Raw genomic sequence first — 20,152 nt, 5'->3', positions numbered from 1 at the left:
ACCCAACTTCCAGCTCTTTTCCTTAGATTTTCTGTCCCACTTCACAAAGATGACAGGAATCTTATACATACTACTCTTATAAGCTTGTTTTGTCTGTACTTCTTGTCCTTTACTCTCTAATGTCAAAATCTTTGTGAGATTGGGAAGGTATTTCCAGCCAGAGAAAAGGAGTTTGGCTTATAATTGAATATTTAATGAAACCATTATCCTTTATGTGCTCTGATATTAATCTTAATTGAGAGGCTATTTTCTCAGGCTCTCTGGATGAGAACACTGCTTCTGGAGGGTCCTAGGAAGTGCCCCCCCACCCTTTTTTTTTTTTTTTGAGACAGAATCTCACTCTGTCACCCAGGCTGGAGTGCAGTGGCGCAATCTCTGCTCACTGCAACTTCCACCTCCGGGGTTCAAGCAATTCTTCTACCTCAGCCTCCTGAGTAGCTGGGATTACAGGCATGCGCTGCCATGCCTGGCTAATTTTTGCATTTTTGGTAGAGATGGGGTTTTGCTATGTTGCCCAGGCTGGTCTGAAACTCCTGACCTCAGATGATCCGCCCGCCTCTGCCTTCCAAAGTGCTGGAATTACAGGTGTGAGCCACTGCACCCGGCTGCTTTTTTTTTTTTTTTTTAAACACAGTAAGATTATTCCCCCTATATTGCCCACCCCATCCCAAAGAAATATTCAGTGTCTAAGCCCTAGTGCAATCTGTAATTACTGACCTACTGTTACTGGGTTTTTGGTTTTTCTTTTTCTTTCTTTCTTTCTTTCTTTTTGAGACAGAGTTTCGCTCTTGTTGCCCAGACTAGAGTGCAATGGCGCAATCTCGGCTCACAGAAACCTCTGCCTCCCGGGTTCAAGCGATTCTCCTGCCTCAGTCTCTCAAGTAGCTGGGATTACAGGCATGTGCCACCACGCCCAGCTAATTTTGTATTTTTAGTAGAAATGCGGTTTCACCATGTTGGTCAGGCTGATGTCGAACTCCTGACCTCAGGTGATCTGCACACCTTGGCCTCCCACAGTGCTGGGATTACAGGCGTGAGTGAGCCAGCATGCCTGGCCTTTTTTTCTCTCTAGCTAAAGTTGAAAAATCATTAAAAAAAAAAAAAAACAATATTAAGTACAAAAGGAGAAAAGCATTAAGACTAGTTCTACCCAATTGAATTGAATGGTGGCACATCTGTCCTCTTAGGCTTATAATTCTGGGTAGCTGGTTTTTGCTCAAGTGATTTTATTTCAAATTAGTCAGGTGGGTCCATTTTCAGAATTTGGTTTGTGAAGGATTTGGGGCAGCTGAATTAAATTCCAACTGGATTTGCTATAGCTCAGCTGGGCCACTGATTCTTGGTGGTATTGAATCCTCAAGGCCAAGAAGAAAGTTTCACCAGGGTTATTTCCAGGCAGATCCCAGGTTCCTGAAAACCCAAAGATCAGATGCAGAAATTGTCCATATATATATATATATATATTTTTTTTTTTTTTTTTTTTTTTTTTTTTTTTGAGACGGAGTTTCGCTCTTGTTGCCCAGGCTAGAGTGCAATGGTGCGATCTCGGCTCACTGCAACCTCCGCCTCCCGGGTTCAAGCAATTCTCCTGCCTCAGCCTCCTGAGTAGCTGGGATTACAGGCATGCACCACCACACCCTGCTAACTTTGTATTTTTAGTAGAGACGGGGTTTCTCCATGTTGAGGCTGGTCTCGAACTCCTGACCTCAGGTGATCTGCCCGCCTTGGCTTCCCAAAGTGCTGGGACTATAGGCGTGAGCCACCGCACCTGGCTGTCCTTATATGTTAATATGAGGATGAAGGGAAAGGAAGGAGGGGTGATTTAGATTGTATCAATATAATATTTGCCTAGCAGTAAAAATTTAATAGTGTGACCTTCTAATCTTCCACATACACAGTATAAAAGAGATTCATTTTTAAGAAGTTTCCATGTACTATTACTTTACGTAAATTTGTTTAAGTGATGGCTTTTGAAAACTTATAAACCTCCCCAGCCATTTCGTCTAAGAACTCAATCAGATGGCAAGAAGTTTTGTTAACTAGCTTAATCTCTTTAATTTGCCAAAGATAAGCCAACTGGCTTATGGAGGGAAATTATCGAAAAAGACAAAACAAAAGAAGGCGCCTCCTCTCCATCCCTCCTATTTTCCTATATATTTCATATAGTCAAGATAAAATGTCTTAAGTTTCTATCCTTGTTTTGTAGTTTAAATAATCAGGATGAATGAACTGTAAAATGCTGCCCTAAATCAATGATATGCAAATCTCTGAAATAAAATTTGAAAGTACAGAATTCTAAGGGTGAAGACTAACTTTCTATCAATTCTTCTCCTCTCCCTCTTTCATATTCTAGACTTGTTTAAGATATGGGTATTCAAGTCACACGACCTCTGGCAAGGAGCCAATGAGTCTCTGCCCAGCATGTGAGCCAGATGGCTGAACTAGGGAAGATGATAAATTCAGATGACTTGCAGAGACATCTGGTAACCTCAGGCCCAGCTCCACTCCAGGGGTGAATCTGGCCTTTTAAAAAAAGTCCTTTGAGACATACTATTTAAGCACTGATGGTACACAATGAATTGTATTTTTGTTAATGATAACACTAGTAATAACAGCTGGCCTGTCAATATTGTGGGAGCAAACACACTCTCCTTTCACTGTAACAGAAAACTAAACCACCTGCTGGCTTGGAGGGGGCAGTACCCTGTAACAAGTGTGGATGGAAGGAAAGATCAGATCTCTGTTAAGTGTTGTGGGGAAAAACAAGAGAGATCAGACTGTCACTGTGTCTGTGTAGAAAGAAGTAGACATGGGAGACTCCATTTTGTTATGTACTAAGAAAAATTCTTCTGCCTTGAGATTCTGTGACCTTACCCCCAACCCCGTGCTCTCTGAAACATGTGCTGTGTCAAACTCAGGGTTAAATGGATTAAGGGCGGTGCAAGATGTGCTTTGTTAAACAGATGCTTGAAGGCAGCACGCTCCTTAAGAGTCATCACCACTCCCTAATCTCAAGTACCCAGGGACACAAACACTGCGGAAGGCCGCAGGGACCTCTGCCTAGGAAAGCCAGGTATTGTCCAAGGTTTCTCCCCATGTGATAGTCTGAAATATGGCCTCGTGGGAAGGGAAAGACCTGACCGTCCCCCAGCCCGACACCTGTAAAGGGTCTGTGCTGAGGAGGATTAGTATAAGAGGAAGGCATGCCTCTTGCAGTTGAGACAAGAGGAAGGCATCTGTCTCCTGCCCGTCCCTGGGCAATGGAATGTCTCGGTATAAAACCCGATTGTGCGTTCCATCTACTGAGATAGGGAAAAACTGCCTTAGGGCTGGAGGTGGGACATGCGGGCAGCAATACTGCTTTGTAAAGCATTGAGATGTTTATGTGTATGCATATCTAAAAGCACAGCACTTAATCCTTTACCTTGTCTATGATGCAAAGACCTTTGTTCATGTGTTTGTCTGCTGACCCTCTCCTCACTATTGTCTTGTGACCCTGACACATCCCCCTCTCGGAGAAACACCACGAATGATCAATAAATACTAAGGGAACTCAGAGCCTGGCGGGATCCTCCATATGCTGAACGCTGGTTCCCCGGGCCCCCTTATTCCTTTCTCTATACTTTGTCTCTGTGTCTTTTTCTTTTCCAAGTCTCTCGTTCCACCTTACGAGAAACACCCACAGGTGTGGAGGGGCAACCCACCCCTTCAAAGTGTGTCTTGTTCTTGCTCCTGTTTTCCCTCATCCGCAGGGAATCATAATTCCCTGCTCAGTAGTTAACATTGTCTTCTTCCTGGTTAGGAGCATCCTTATATCTTACATGACTCTAGTATTCAGGCATTAGATGCTTCTGTGTAACTGAGAAGAAAAACAAAAAACAACAACAACAACAACAACAAAAGCTGAACATCTTGTCCTAAAGAAGACCTATTGTGAAACCCATCCAAAAATCCAATAAGTAGGAGTGATATCTGCTGGTGAGTGAATTGAGTTATCTGAGGTGAGGCTGAGCTACTAAAGCAGTAAGTACAATAAAAAAGACAGCAACCTGGAAGGGCTTAATGTGTGTTCTGGTCTTTAAGACGCAGTATTGGCACTGCAGAAAAAAATCAGAAGAACTTTGGCCGAGTAGCCTTTTAGCACTTGTTTGGGGGCAGCTCTGGTGTAGTGGATAAAACTCTCATCTCAGAAATAAAAGACCTTTGCTCTAGTCTAGGTTCTGTAGCCTTATCTTGAATTTTGTCTCTGAACTTTATAAAGAGTTGGTGTAAGATTAAATGGTACAATAATTTAAAGCCACGCATGATTTTGACCCCACAGGATTATCTGACAACGTCTGGAGACATTTTTGGTCTTCAGTTTGGGTGATGAAAGGTGCTCCTGACATCTAGTGCATAGAAGCCAGGAATGCTGTTACACATTCTACATGCACAGGACCGTGACCCAAAACAATGACTTATTTGGCCTCAAATGTCAATAGTGTTGAGATTTAGAAATCCCAATTTCATCTTCTTGCTTCTGCTTGACTATGAAAGGGAGTCTGATAAATTGGAATGTCTTAGTCCATTTTCTGTTGCTGTAATTAAATACCACAGGCCAATCCTCAAAGCCAAGAGGAAAGTTTCAGCAGGTTTATCTCCAGGCACATCCGAGGTTCTTGAGAAACCAGAGAATAGTAATTTGTAAAGAATAGAGGTTTATATTGCTCACAGTCGTGAGGCTGAAAAGTCCAAGGTCAGCTGGCTGTGGCATCTGGTGAGGTCTTCTGGCTGTATCACAGTATAGCAGAGTACATCACATGGTGAGAGGGCAACAACATGTCAGCTCATGTCCCCCTTCCTCTTTTCATCAATCCCCCGTCCCATCATGTGGACCTGATATAGTCTGGCTCTTTTTCCCCATCTAAATCATCTCTAATTGTAATCCCCATGTGTCAGGAGGGGCCTGGTGGGAGGTGAATGAATCATGGAGGCAGACTTCCCCCTTGCCGTTCTTGCGATAGTAAGTGAGTTCTCACGAGATCTGGTTGTCTGAAAGTGTGTAGCACTTCCCCCTTCTCTCTTCCTCTCTCTCCTGCCACCATTAGAAGAAGGTGCTTCCTTCCCCTTCACCTTCCACCATGACTGTAAGTTTCCTGAGGCCTCCCAGTCATGTTTCCTGTTAAGCCTGAAGAACTGTGAGTCAACTAAACCTCTTTTCTTCATAAATAACCCATTCTCAGGTAGTTCTTTATAGCAATTTGTTCTTACACTGCTATACAAAACCCCACCCTGATGACCTTATATGATCCCAATTATCTCCCAAAAGTCCCAAAAGAGCGAGCTTTCTGGGTAGATAGCTGTTTGGAGGAGGAACAGGTAGATAAGGTTGGGGAGCGCAGCTTCAGGTCTTAATCTGGGTCCCTTGTGGTTCTATATGGGCCTGGTTATCAGTTTTTTCTGGCCACAGCTACCAAGTTGGTAGGTGAATAGAATGAGAGGTTATTTTTGTAAAATTTACATAAATACTTGGTACTTATGTCAAAAGACCCCTCTGAATCTCTGGGTTATAGCCATAGCTTTAGATAGTGTAATACATTGGAGTCTTATCCATTTGTTGGATTTACACAGACTCTTTCAGCTTTTTTTTTTTTTTTTTTTGAGACGGAGTCTCGCTCTGTCACCCAGGCTGGAGTGTGGTGGCGCGATCTCAGCTCACTGCAAACTCCGCCCCCTTGGTTCATGCCATTCTCCTGCCTCAGCCTCCCGAGTAGCTGGGACTACAGGCATCCACCACCACACCTGGCTAATTTTTTTGTATTTTTAGTAGAGACAGGGTTTCACCGTGTTGGCCAGGATGGTCTTGATCTCCTGACCTCGTGATCTGCCCGCCTCGGCCTCCCAAAGTGCTGGGATTACAGGCGTGAGCCACTGCGCCCAGCCTTTCAGCTTATTTAAGTAAAGAATTGCTACTTCTTAAAAGCTACGTTTAAATTTAAGATACAAGTTCTTGTCTTGGTTCTGCCACTAGAACTTTGAAAAAACCAATTGTCTTTTTTTGGGAACTCATCATCTACATATGATTCCAGATTATGACTTTTATGGATGCACTTAGATGCAATAAAATGAGAAGCAAAGGGATGAAATTATTCAGAAGACTGCCAGTGACAGAACTGAAGAGCTTAATATGGCAAAGAAAGAAGAAATGGAGAGATCACCAGCCCTTTATGTAGGCATATCATCTTTATATGTCTAATGCTGTGATCACAGAGAGTGTCTGTGGACTATATATGCACTGGCCTTTCATACTCAATAAATCTCACTTTACCAGCTAGACACACTCACTCACTCACACTCACACTCACAGACCATAACCAGTTCTGGTTTTAAAATGGATATATAGGTGTCTTATTATCCAGGATAACAGTGTACATGATTGGCTATGTGTGAGTGGCATTTTAAAATTATTATTCGAATCATTTAAAATATACCACTACAGCTCCTTAATTTATGGTAATTCTTAATTATTTTTGAATCATAGAATTCTTTGAGAACCTAATAAAAAGCTATGGGTGCCAGGCATGGTGGCTCACATTTGTTATCCCAGTACTTTGGGAGGCTGAGGCAGGTGGATCGCTTGAACCCAGGAGTTCGAGACCAGCCTGGACAACATGGCAAAACCTCGTCTCTACAGAAAATACAAAGATTAGCCAGGCATGGTGGCATGAGCCTGTATCCCCAGCTGCTTGGGAGGCTGAGGTGGAAGGATGGCTTGAGCTCAAGAGGTTGAGGCCGCAGTGAGCCATGGTTGCACCACTGCACTCCAGCCTAAGGACACAGGCATAATATTCTACATTATAATTTCAGGAAATTTATAGACATTGCTGAGGGAGAACCTTAAAGGCTCCAAGTCAAAAATTGCTGGAAAATGTACTGTGGGGTGAATACTTTTATCAGGTGAGTAATCCCATAATCAATCCTCTGACATGAGTATGTTTACAAGGGTTGAAACTCAAATGTCTATGGGGTTCAGGTGGGAAATCTAAATGAGTGGCTCAGAAAGGACATAAGGCAATACGACAGGAAGTGGAGGGACTATGGAAACCTAGTGAGCTCATGCTGCTTGCAAAGGTAGCTGCTGCTTAGCTACAACTATCCATTGGCATGTCAACTCAGTATCGCCAGAATTTAGATTTTTTATAGAAAGATAAAAATCTAGGCAGTGGCTCATGCCTGTAATTCCAGCACTTTGGGAGGCTGAGGCGGGTGGATCACGTGAGGTCAGGAGTTCAAGACCAGCTTGGCCAACATGGCGAAATCCTGTCTGTACTAAAAATAGAAAAATTAGCTGGGCATGGTGGTGGGCACCTGTAATCCTATCTACTTGGGAGGCTGAGGCAGGAGAATCGCTTGAACCTGGGAGGTGGAAGTTGCAGTGACCCAAGATCGTGCTACTGAACTCCAGCCTGGGTGACAGAGCAAGACTCTGTCTCAAAAAAAAAGAGATAAAAATCTAGATTTTATTACATTTCCTGATTTTTAGCAGACCCTGTAAGCAAATAATACATGACTGGCTACCATTCCCCCTACAATATTTTATTATAAAAATGTTCAAATGTACAGAAAAGAAGAAAAAATATACAATGAGTACCCATGTCCTTACTACCTACTTTCTGTAGAAAATATTTAGCTATGTTTTCTCTATCACATATCTATCCATCCCTGTGCCCATCCATCAGTCCATCCTAATTTTTTCAATGTGAGATATAGACATCAGAACACTTCTGAAGCAGTTCTGGCTGTCAATTTTTGTTCTCTTTTGACACCTATTTTCATTTATCTCTGCATTTGTGTGTGCATGCATGCACTCATGTATATGTTTTAAATGAAGCTGATGTTCAGATTTACACATTTTGGGGTGTGAAATGGTTAACCAGTAACACTGCTGTGGATAGGACTGATCCCTGATGGTGTTATATAAAAATTGTCATGGGATGCTAGTGAAGTGGATAACAGTGAGAATGCCTTAAGAATTCAGTATCCAGCTGGATGCGGTGACTCACGCCTGTAATCCCAGCACTTTGGGAGGCCGAGGCGGGCAGATCACGAGGTCAGGAGTTCGAGACAAGCCTGGCCAATATGGTGAAACCCCACCTCTACTAAAAACACAAATATTAGCCGGGTGTGGTGGTATGTGCCTGTAGTCCCAGCTACTCAGGAGGCTGAGGCAGAAGAATCGCTTGAACCTGGGAGGCGGAGCTTGCAGTGAGCCGAGATCAAGCCACTGCACAACAACCTGGGTGACAGAGTGAGACTCCACCTTGGAAAAAAAAAAAAAGAATTCAGAATCCATTTTTAGCCTAGATTCAAATCAGGGAGTTATTCTTTCTGTCTAAGGTTGCAGAATAAAAGCCCTCTCATGGCCACAAAAACAATGCAGAACACTGAATGAAAGGAACACAAAGGGGAAGAACTCAGTATTCACTGACCAGATAACAGTGTGCAGATTAAGGAGATAGAGAGGGATGCGGGTCTGAAGGGCCACACAATCAGACAAACTGTTATGATGGTAATTAGTGTCAAATATTTCACTGACCATGTTGGAGGAGAGCAAAGTCTCCACTAAATAGCACAATAAATGCACAAAATAAAAGTAAAATTTATATAATCATATGCTAATAGTCTCTTCATGTATTGTGCCAAGCAGATGCTAAGTGCTTTGCCACATTTTGATTTTTTTTTTTTCTCTCGAGACAGAGTTTCGCTTTTGTTGTCCAGGCTGGAGTGCAATGGTGCAATCTCGGCTCACTGCAATCTCCACCTCCTGGGTTCAAGCAATTCTCCTGGCTCAGCCTCCAGAGTAGCTGGGATAACAGGCGCCCGCCACCACGCCTGGCTAACTTTTTGTATTTTTAGTAGAGACAGGGTTTCACCATGTTGGCCAGGCTGGTCTCGGACTCCTGACCTCAGGTGATCCACTCCCCTTGGCCTCGCAAAATGCTGGGATTACAGGCATGAGCCACCATGCCTGGCCTGAATATTTTCTTTTTTCTTTTCTTTTTTTTTTTTTTTCTGAGATGGAGTCTTGCTCTGTCACCCAGGCTGGAGTGCAATGGCCTGATCATGGCTCACTGCAACCTCTGCCTCCCAGGTTCAAGCAATTCTCCCGCCTCAACCTCCCAAGTAGCTGGGATTACAGGCACCTTTCACCATGCCCGGCTAATTTTTTTGTATTTTTAGTGGAGACAGGGTTTCACCATGTTGGCCAGGCTGTTCTGGAACTCCTGACCTCGTGATCTGCCTGCCTCAGCCTCCCAAAGTGCTGGGATTACAGGCATGAGCCACTGTGTCTGACCGGCCTGAATATTTTCTAAAAAAAGAAAATTCAAATTATGAGTTAGGCACAAGTGAGGAAATTGAGGTTTAGAGAGATCTTGTATCTCAAAACTTACACTGTTAGGATGTGGCAGAAGTTAAGACATAAACCCTGGTTTCAAACATATTCTCCTTACCACACAATTATACTGTGAATATTCTAGGACTTTTTAATATTGGAAACAAGAGCCTTGGTAACAACATAGGACTACAACCAACTACAAAATTTGTGGGTCCTGGTATAAAATGAAAGCGTGAGGCCCCTTGCTCAAAAAAAATTTCAAGATGGCAACATTAAACAAAGTGTGGAGCCCTTCTATGCTCGGGGCCCATGTAACTGCACAGGTTGCATGCCCCCGAAGCTGGACTTGGACATGCCATTACAACATGGAACTGAGACCCACAGAAGGTCATCTACAGAACATGAGCAGGACAAAAGGGGAGGCCTCTGCGAAGACCACAGTAAAGAACATGTGATAGCCCTGCCCGCCTCTTTAGTGAGCTGGACCTGGAAATTTACATAGGAAATATACTGTATGTGTGGTTTGTGGCATACAGATTAGATAGTAAAATGAATGTCAAACTCAATGCTGGTGTGCTTTGTGCTTTCAGTCTTTCTCGACATCATTTCATCAAGTTCTCAAGCTAAATAAACAACTACTTCAGTGGTGTTGCAGCAAGTTCTCTGGGCTGAATCCCTTCTGACCATTGTTGTGAAGATTCTGGTGTCCCAGTGCCTGAAAATAGGTAAACCTCCCTGCCCCACTTCCACACCTCCCCAATGCTCCTCACAGATGCAGCTTTTGCCAGCCTTCTTGTGTGATTTCAGTCCCAGGGGATGTCATTTATACCACATAGGACTTATGCATAAATCTTTGCAACCTGCACACACCCTCAGTCACAGTCCTGATTTCTGATGATCAAAACCCATTTGTGCATAAGGGACTTAAGGATAGATGGGAGGCCAGTGAGTCTTTCCACCTGATGCATGCAAAGGTACAGAGCTCTGGCTAGGCATAATGGTGAGGCTGTCAAACCTCAATCCACCTCTCTGCTGCCTCACCTTCCCAATAGTTGCCCCTTTTCCCTTGACATGAAGCCTCCTCATAGGTCCCTAGTTTGGGTCCCACCACTCATTACCTCCTTCATATTGATCCATTTCCTGTCAAGCCCAGATCTGACCCTTTTCTCTCATCTCAAAAAGTCTTAGCAGACTTTTCTCTTTCCCTCAGTGCTGTACTATGTGATTTGCCAGGAGGAAATGAATCTCATGCATTAATTTGAACTAAGGCTAATGGCTGACACTAATTTGATGAATTGCTCACATATTTTAATGCCTTCATTTAGGGATGAGTAGTAAGGGACCATTACATACCTAGGCTGAGCCTTTGCAAGAGATGTTTCCAACAGTGGGACTATTCCACTCACATGAGCAATATTGTACTTATTTCACTGATAAGAAAACTCCTGCTTTCTCTGTAAAGCAAGTGAGAAAACAATGGGTGATAAATATTTGTTCACTGTTAAATGGAAACTTAAATGATACACTTTTTGCTTATCAAATGTTTAATTTATGCGGGCCGGGTGGGGGGGCTCACACCTGTAATCCCAGCACTTTGAGAGGCTGAGGTGGGCTGACCACCTGAGGTCAGGAGTTTGAGACCAGGCCGGCTAACATGGTGAAACCCCGTCTCTACTAAAAATAACAAAAATTAGCCGGGCGTGGTGGTGGGCGCCTGTAATCCCAGCCACTTGGGAGGCTGAGGCAGGAGAATCAGTTGAACCCGGGAGTTGGAGGTTGCAGTGAGCCAAGATTGTGCCATTGTACTCCAGCCTGGGTGACAGAGCAAGACTCCATCTCAAAACAAACAAACAAACAAACCCGCAAGTGTTAAATTTAAAAAAAGATAATGAGTGCTACTGGAAGTGAAATGAAAGTGACATTCTTATATAGTGCAAGAGTATAAACTGGCACATACTAGAGGAAAATTTGGCAGTTTGATGGCAATGTTAAACTATATACATGCACATACAGACATGTATACACATATATACATATATGGTATGTATACACATTTATACACATATATATATGCTCATATATACACATAAGTAAAATATCTGGGGCCAGACACAGTGATTCACACCTGTAATCCCAGCTCTTTGGGAGGCCAAGGCAGGAGGCTTACTTCAGCCCAGGAGTTTGAGACCAGCCCGCACAACATAGTGAGACCCTGTCTCAACAAAAAACTAAAAACTTAGTTGGGCGTGGCAGCTGGTAGTTCCCAGCTACATGGGAGGCTGAAACAGGAGGATCACTTGAGCTCAGTTTGAGTGAACTGTGATCGCACCATTGCACTCCAGCCTGGGTGACAGAGTGAGACCTTATCTTTAAAATAAATAAATAAAATATCTGAAGTACAAAGGACATCGATGAAGGCTGACAGTGCCCTTTAAAGACGGTCTGCTCCTGTCTACCTCTCCAGGCTTATGTCTTCTTTCCTTCCAGCTCTTGTTAGTCTATTCACACTGGATTCTCTCAGTTCTTCAACACACCTCATGCTCCCTCCTTCCAGGGAGCTTCTGCATGATAGTCTTTCTACCTGGTTGGCTCTTCAACTCGCTTCTGACTAATTCCTCAGATGTCAGTTTAGGGTTACCTCCTCAGGAAGCCTTCTCAGACTACTACTCCCTTCTCCCGATCCCCTGAGTCTGGCTAGATTCCTTTAATTTTAATTTTATTTATTTTTTGAGACGGAGTCTCGCTCTGTTGCCCAGGCTGGAGTGCAGTGGCACAATCTCAGCTCACTGCACCCTCTGCATCCTGGGTTCAAGCGATTCTCCCTGCCTCAGCCTCCTGAGTAGCTGGCATTACAGGCACCCGCCACCATGCCTGGCTAATTTTTGTATTTTTAGTAGAGACAGGGCTTCACCATGTTGGCCAGGCTAGTCTCGAACTCCTGACCTAAAGTGATCCACCTGCCTCAGCCTCCCAAAGTGCTGGAATTACAGGCATGAGCCACCGGGCCTAGACTAGATTCCTTTATAATCTGCTTTTAGAGACACATTATTTTCCCTGTGGTGTTTAGCCGAGGAAATGGTGATCCTCTCCTTTGTGAGACTGTATTATCTGCCTCCTTTTGTGACTATAAGTTCAAAGAGAGCAGGTTTGTGCTTATCTCTCCATCCCCAGTGCCTTGAAAAGGGCCTGGTAATAATTAGAAGGGGCTCCAGAAATACTTGCTGATTACATAAATGAATAATCAATTTTTATTTTCTCCTTTGTGTTTTCCAGTATTTTTTCAAATTATAATGCTCATGTGATACTTGTATAATTTGTATAATTGTTTAAAATTTTACTTGTATGATTTGTATCATTGTTTAAAAAAATGTTCAAAAAAAAAGAAAGAAAAGCTTTTCCTTTCTGTTGGAGGCTGCAGCTGTTCTCTGCAGAGCCTGCTACCTTTGGCTCGGATTCCTCTGACTGCTACGGTTCCAGCTAGTTCATGCTATGGAACATGATTGTGCTGCAGTGTCTGAAATTCTGCCCCCTCTGGGGAGATTCTTCCTCAGCATTACCTTTGGGTTGTTCACAAAGCAGGTGACTCAGAAGCCTACTGTTATGTCTTTCCTGCCCTCAGGGATGCAGCCTGGTGGCTTTCGTGACTCAGCAAATGACCCGTGGACAAAGCGGCACACCAAGCCCGTCTTGCCAGCTAGTGACAAGTCAGTAGCATTGTATTGAGTACAAGTCCTGCTGCAGTGTCTGAGAATATATCTCTCGGCATGAACCCCTCACATTCTTCTCCTCTCTACTCCCCAATATTCAAGAGAACTATAATCATTATGACTTTTCCTGTTGAGTCAAATCTAAGCCTTTTCAGAAAATCTGAGTGATTTCAAGTTTCAGTTTCAGATTCAAGTTCTTGCTTTCTTTGTACAAAACGACAGCATAAATGCAATTATGGTTGTAGCTAAGTGAGAGTAATTTCTCCATATGGTGCTTCAGGTGGCATTTAAGATATTTTTAAGACTTCTGTAGGCAAGTTAAAAAAATCCTGTTAGTCTGCAAACATTTCATCAGCCTCCACAACGTTCACCTACGTGTTGCAATGTTTCAAAGATAATTTGTCATTTCAAATCCTTTTTGGAATGAGCTGGGAAATAAGTATGGACGATGCATCAGAGAGAATGAGTCCCTCAATCTGAAGAGGTATTATTCTGGCGGTCTGAGGATTTTAATTGTTATTTAAGTTCTGACTTTTCCACGGACTGATCTACCTTTCCCCAGGTTATGAACCCATGTTGAGTGACAATGTAGCAGCATAAAACCCTTGTTTTTCTGTATCTGAGGTCCCTGGATCTGTTGCAGAGATCGTCATTTTGATGCCATTAAGTATTTTTCAGGGAATTTGGGGGTGAGTAGTAGCTATTCATCGATAGAATATCATCCATATTAGGACAAATGTGGCAGCCGGCAAGTTGCACTTATCCGGGCGTTGAGAGGAAAAGCTGATTACACAGCCCAGGGCAAATGGGGTGGAAACATCTTGGAGATTAGGTTCGCTCCCTGTGTCCTACATTTCAGAGGGATGTAATCATTGGTTTCATGTTTAATGTTTTCCACGGATGGCCTTTCCCTCTCATAGATTGTTTGTCTTGGGGTTGAAATAAATGCAAAATCTATTTTAGAGAATGTTACATGTGTAAATTTAGCTCAGAGCAAAGAACATTAACATCAGTGGTCCTGTGACTGGTGCTTTGGGATAACTTCATCATTCCCCTTCAGTGACAGACTAGGTCTAGATTGGTTAAGGTGATTTGGGTTGCGCCACATAATTAGTAGGTGGGATTTTGAAATGTTGAGCTCTTTCTAGAAGTGTTTGTTATGCCCTCATTCCTGTGAGAGCAAGGTCTGTCTCTGTGAGGGGGCAAAGTCCATTTCCCTGGGATTGCTCTCTGGAATGCTGTTCATATCACTGCCCCTGTTATCCTCCCACTAGTCACTCCTGGTATCGAATCCCATTTTCACTCCGGCTTTTAGCTAGTCTCTCTGACATCCACATGCCAGTTCTAACAAATTCCCTTTCCTTGACCTCAGCTCTTAAGTAAAAGAAACTCCTTGCTTCTGACTGGTCACATAATGGGAAGGTGAAACCCTAAAGCCACAGATGATGTCACCTGCCACATCTCATGTCTTTTCTTCGCCCCAGCTTGGAGTCCTTTCAAATGGAGCCGCCAGAATATATTCTTTCTCTGCATCTTGTTTCTCTGCTTCTTTTTTGATCACTTCTTCTGATTTTCTAGGTCACACACTGAAGTCATCCACCCACCATAGGGAGGGACAGTGATTTAACTAAACAAAGTAGATCACTCCTTATATGCAAGGTATTAGGGGGAATGAAAAGGTAAACCTCAGACAGTTCTTTCCTTCAAGTTGCTTTGAATCCAGGGTAGAAAGCAAATATGTCTGCAGCCCTTTATGGGGGGTAATGGGGTAAGAGAAGTACAAACAACATGCTACAGAAGCACAGAACTGGAAATGAACTGAAAGGGAATGAGGGAAGGCTTCATGGAGGAAGTGGCATTTGACCTGCAGTTTAATGCTGGAAAGACTTATACGTCTTGTTCTTTAAAAGGAAGCACTTACTGGTTGAACTATGACCTCTGGGGCTTTCAGTGACTGTAGGTCACAGCAGCAGGACTGGGAAGCTTCAGCTATATTATAGGATACATCTAGGGCAAAGCCTGGCTTAAGCCTCTCTTTCTCCTCTTCTGGTAGTAAAGGGATGGTTTAATCTTTTGAGAGAAGTTAGAGTTAGTAATCTGTGGGCAGTAATACTTCTTGCTGTTGGAGGTAATGCTCCTATGTGTGAATATGTGTATTGCAGATGTCCCCATCCCCTCTGCCCCCCTCCTGCTCCTGTCCCTTCTGCCTCTTCTCCACTCCTGTGCAGTCCAGGGTCGGAAGCAAGCCTCTTTGGGCAGAAAGCTGCTGGAGTTATTAAATGCATTTCTCCCAGGTTAAACAGCCCTCAAGCTTTAGTGCCTAGGAATCGCTTAGGGGTATTTTATTAAAATGCAGTTTGAATTCAGGACGTCTGGGGGGAACCTGAGATTTTGCATTTCCAATAAGCAAGTGAGGTCAATTCTGCTGGTCTTCCCACCATACTTGGGTGTGATCTTCACTAACTAATTTTACTAAACATGAACTAAGGGGCAAAGAAAACAGCGTAGGGATTGCTTTGGGAAAAACTCTCTCAAACCACCTTTTTCCTCTGCTCTCACATCATCACAATGAACATCAACACAGAAGCCTTCTGTGACCAAAGGTGTGGGGGTTTTTCTCCCCGACATGAAGCAGTATACACCAGCTGGGTGTCCTCCAATTCAGTTCTGACACTATGTACCTGGAGACAGAGTCAGAGTCCCCAGGTTGAGGACTCAGTCCCACAAGACCACCCTCTCCATGACCCACCAGTTGTAAGTCGGGGTTCCTCCGGAACTTCTGACCAACCAGCTTCAAGCTGGGGTTCCCACGACTCCCTCTCTGGGTTTGATTAATTTGCTAGAGCAGCTCATAGAACTCAGAAACACACTTACTGGTTTATTAAGAAGGATATTTTAAAGAATACAAATAAACAGCCAGATGAAGAAATATATAGGGTGTGGTCTGCAAGGGTCCCAAGCGTAGGAGCTTCTGTCCCCAGGAGTTGAGCGGTGCCATCCGCCCAGCACATGTGAGTTCTTCTTCACCTTCCTGTCAGCCTCCACAGGTTCAGCTCTGCAAAACCCATCCTCTTGGGTGTTTATGGAAGCTTCATGATGTCACCATTCCTTCCCCCAGTGTATAGGGTGGGATTCTCTGTGGGGAGGTTCTTAAGACCCACAATCAGAAAGGTGGAGAAGATTAGAGTCCTCCCTTGGGGCAGATAAGGAGAGGGCAGGAGAGAGATTCTGTTTCCTGAGGCCTGGCCCTGAGCCCTAACACACACAGCGTTATAAAAAAAGACCAAGAATGGCTATGGGAGTTATGAGCCAGGAACATTGAATGAAAATTATATGTATTAATATACATTAAAATTAATTGTATGTATTATATATATTAAAATATATGTATATAATAACACAGGAATGAATGGGGAATCCCATGAAATCCTATTTACCCCTGGGGACTTCAAACGAGAATGTGTAAATAGTACCTTAAGCCTCAGGTAGGCAAGGACCATTATTTCCATTTTCTTGGTTCCCTTTGATAAGCAAATTGACCAAATTTAGTAATTTCAAATTCATAGGCATTGTATCATCTACTTCACATGTTCCACAGAGGAATGTGTTTCGGTAAGGATTCTCAGAGACAGCTTTTTCTCTTAGGAAGGCAGTATGGTATATTGTGAAAATGTGGGCCTTGGCCGGGCTTGGTGGCTCATGCCTGTAATCCCAGCACTTTTGGAGGCTGAGGCGGGCAGATCACTGGGTCAGGAGTTTGAGACCAGCCTGGCCAACATGGTGAAACCCCATCTCTACTAAAATCACAAAAAATTAGCTGGGTAGGGCACCTGTAATCCCAGCTACTCAGGAGGCTGAGGCAGGAGAATCGCTTGAACCCAGGAGGCGAAGGTTGCAGTGAGCCGAGACCGCGCCACTGCACTCCAGCCTGGACAACAGAGACTCCGTCAAAAAAAAAAAAAAAGGAAAGAAAGAAAATGTGGGCCTCCAGGTCAGAATGATTTGGGGTCAAGACTTTTTCTTAAACGTGCAACCTCAAGTGAGTCACTATCCTCTCTAGTCCGAGTTTCCTCAGCCTTAAGGTGGTGATAACACCTACCCTGCTGGGTGGTTGTAAAGATTAGTAATTTTGTTGATAAAGTGATCTCTTCAGGTATGGTCCAGATTGAGTGTTCTCAGCTAGGCTGTGCATTTCCATTAGGAAATGGGCTTTATTGAACTGGATATCCCTAGAGTCTAGTACACTAACATATATTAGGCACTTAATAGCTGTTTAATTTTCATTTTTTATTTTGAGACAGGATCTAGCTCTGTCACCCAGGCTGCAGTGCGAGGGCTTAAGTGATCCTCCTGCCTCGGCCTCTCGAGTACCTGGGACTACAGGCATGCACCACCACACCCAGCTAATTTTTTAACATTTATTTTTTGTAGAGATAGGGTCTCACTGTGTTGCCCAGTCTGGTCTCAAACTCCTGGGTCCATGCAATCCTCTCGGCCAGTAACTGTTTATTAAGCAACGATCACATAAATACTCCACTAACAAGCTGGGCTTGGTGGCTCATACCTGTAATCCCAGCACTTTGGGAGGCCGAGGCGGGCAGATTGCTTGAGGTCAGGAGTTCGAGACCAGCCTGGATGACATGGTGAAACCCCGTCTCTATTAAAAACACAAAAAATAGCCAGGCGTGGTAGTGTGTGCCTGTAGTCCCAGCTACTCAGGAGGCTGAGGCAGGAGAATCACTTGAACCTGAGAGACAGAGGTTGTAGTGAGCCGAGATTACACCAGTGTACTCTAGCCTGGTTGACAGAGTGAAACTGTCTCAAAAAAAACAAAACAAAACAAAACAAAACTCCACTAACTTGTTAATTAGTGTATACCTTTGTATTGATCTATAACCTTTAACTTATTTATATTTTGTCTTTATAAATAGCCTCTTTGGGAAAATATTTTTCTTCTCCTTTCTCCTTAAAACACCTCCTACTCCCTCCCCCTACCAAGCTTAGAGCAAGTACATATTTCCAGGTTTGATTAAAGGCCAGAGTAGGATTTAGGTATTTCTTCAGAACACTGTTGAAACAATGCTGGAATATGACTTTGGATTAACATCCTTTTACCTTTCTAGGACTCAGCTCACACGACCATGATATTATTTTGTGGGTGGACTTTAAAAGATTTCTACATCAATTAAAACCTAGTTTGACTTAAGCCCTGCAAAATTTTACTTCCTTCCCAACAATAGGAAATCACAGCTCCCTTCTATGAGCAAAGTTGACTTGCAATTGCTCCTAACACATGTCAGAGGTGACGCTTCACTCTTAAAGGTGCTTCTGAGGCTGCGGTTTCAAGAAGTCAGTAGTGTGAAAACTGGATCCCTCTATGACAATTTTCAGGTAAAAAGAAAAAAGCATCAAGGAATTAAGAGTTGTACTGAGGCTTCTTATTCTTCTAACTGATGATGATGATTTTTAGACAGGAGATATACGGACCTCGTATTGACTCTACTCCTAACTACGAATGTGACCCAAGGACAATTACTTGAACTTTGGGAACCTCAGTTTTCTTATCTATAAGTGGAATTTACAAGGGGAAGATATGAGGATTGAAGAAGATAATGTATATGAAGTGCCTATGGAGCCGGGCACAGCACTTCACAACTGTAATCTCAGCATTTTGGGAGGCTGAGAAGGGAGGATCGCTTGAGCTTAGGAGTTTGAGACCAGCTTGGGCAATATGGCGAAACTCTGTCTCTACAAATAAAAAGTTAAAAAATTAGCGGGACATGGTGGTGCCCGCCTGTAGTCCCAGCTACTTTGGAGGCTGAGGTGGGAGGATGGCTTTAGCCCACGGGGTTGAGGCTGCAGTGAGCCAAGATCGCACCACTGCACCCCAGCCTGGGTGACAGAGTGAGACCCTGTGTTAAACAAATAAATAAAGGGCCTATCAGTGTTTGGCTAATATTGTGATTAACCTGTGTTAAACAAATAAATAAAGGGCCTATCAGTGTTTGGCTAATATTGTGATTAAGAATAAATCAGAGTTCCAATAAACTATTATTTCTAGGAAAAAAATAGTGAAAAAAATCACCTTAAAAATACCTTCCAAAGTTTTTTCCCATTTACTTATTTGAAAACAGAATCTATTCAGGACAAAATTCTATCTTCAAGTACCAAATGGGTGATACAGTTCGCATTTATCCAAAAGCAGATTAAAGACAATGCCTTTTCTTGCCTACCTACTTGGAAAAGATCTCAGTGTCACTCAAATCACATTCCAAATCTCAACGACATTAAGGCCTCAAATCCTCTTAGGAAAGGTTTGAAGGTAGTTCATTTCAGTAATGATTAGACACTTGGGGACAAAACAGTACCTTGGCATCAAGGTCTGTACTGATTCACCAGCACAGAAATAGCAGTAACAAGATCTCCAACTCTGAGGTGTTCAAATAAGCAGACAAACTCCCTCGTGAGGCCCAGGCCTCTTGACATCCGGACTCAGTCTTTCTTTCTCAGATCGCCAAGGGTCTGGCCCATTTCTCATCCTAAACCTATTTTGCGTTTAATTCAAACCAGTCAAAGTAACTTACCCGCCAGCAGTTAAAAAGCTACTAGGAGGCCGCGTAGGCGGGAGATGCGAGAGGAAAAGGCTCCTGTCAGGGTTTGGGCTTATGTGTGGATTCTTGAGTTCTCCTTCTTGGTTCCTTTTAGCACTTACGATCAAGAACGGCTAGGCTGAGGGGGCAGGGGGGCCAGGCCACTGGAGCGAAACGGCCTCTCCGGATCTGGAGGCGTGGGAACCTCGGGAATAGTGGGGAGTTCCAGACCGGTTCCCTTCCCCCATCTGAACAAGTCCAGAGCGTGCGCCTTGAGAGGCGCTCGGAAACAGGGAAGCTGGGGACACGTAGCGACAGACTGGTTGTCGCCCTGGCTGTCCGTCTTAGACCTAGCTTAGCGACCACCGCCTTCAATCCCGCAGCCCGGATCAGACGGTGCCAAAGGACAGCCCTGCTTCCCACCCTGGCTCAACGGCTCGGCTGCTGATTGGGCACCGCCGCCTCCCGCCCCGCCTCCC

General features: G+C 43.7%; 1 protein-coding gene and 1 long non-coding RNA gene across 3 annotated transcripts in view; one reads left to right on the top strand and one right to left on the bottom strand.

Moving 5' to 3' along the window:
• TMCO5B (transmembrane and coiled-coil domains 5B) overlaps positions 1 to 3,622 on the top strand; it is a 37,198-nt gene extending 33,576 nt beyond the window's left edge. The window contains exon 14 of the transcript XR_010151583.1: positions 2,354 to 3,622. The gene's annotated coding sequence lies outside the window, so the exon portion shown is untranslated. The remainder of the gene's footprint in view (positions 1 to 2,353) is intronic.
• On the bottom strand, positions 772 to 20,123 carry LOC107968575 (uncharacterized). Of its 2 annotated transcripts, none has more exons than XR_001709849.3 (3): positions 19,668 to 20,116; positions 10,730 to 10,830; positions 772 to 1,410 (listed from the first exon to the last, which is right to left on the bottom strand). It is a non-coding gene; the product is annotated as an uncharacterized LOC107968575 (long non-coding RNA). The 2 variants fall into 2 exon arrangements; XR_008539527.2 differs by lacking the exon at positions 772 to 1,410 and adding an exon at positions 2,038 to 4,770 and having other exon boundaries at positions 19,668 to 20,123.
• Between the last annotated feature and the right edge of the window lie 29 nt (positions 20,124 to 20,152).

The sequence above is a fragment of the Pan troglodytes genome, chromosome 16 (assembly GCF_028858775.2).
Source record: "Pan troglodytes isolate AG18354 chromosome 16, NHGRI_mPanTro3-v2.0_pri, whole genome shotgun sequence".
NCBI classification, from domain to species: domain Eukaryota; kingdom Metazoa; phylum Chordata; class Mammalia; order Primates; family Hominidae; genus Pan; species Pan troglodytes.
The sequence above is the reverse complement of the archived record's forward strand: the minus strand, read 5'-3'. Positions and strand labels throughout refer to the sequence as shown.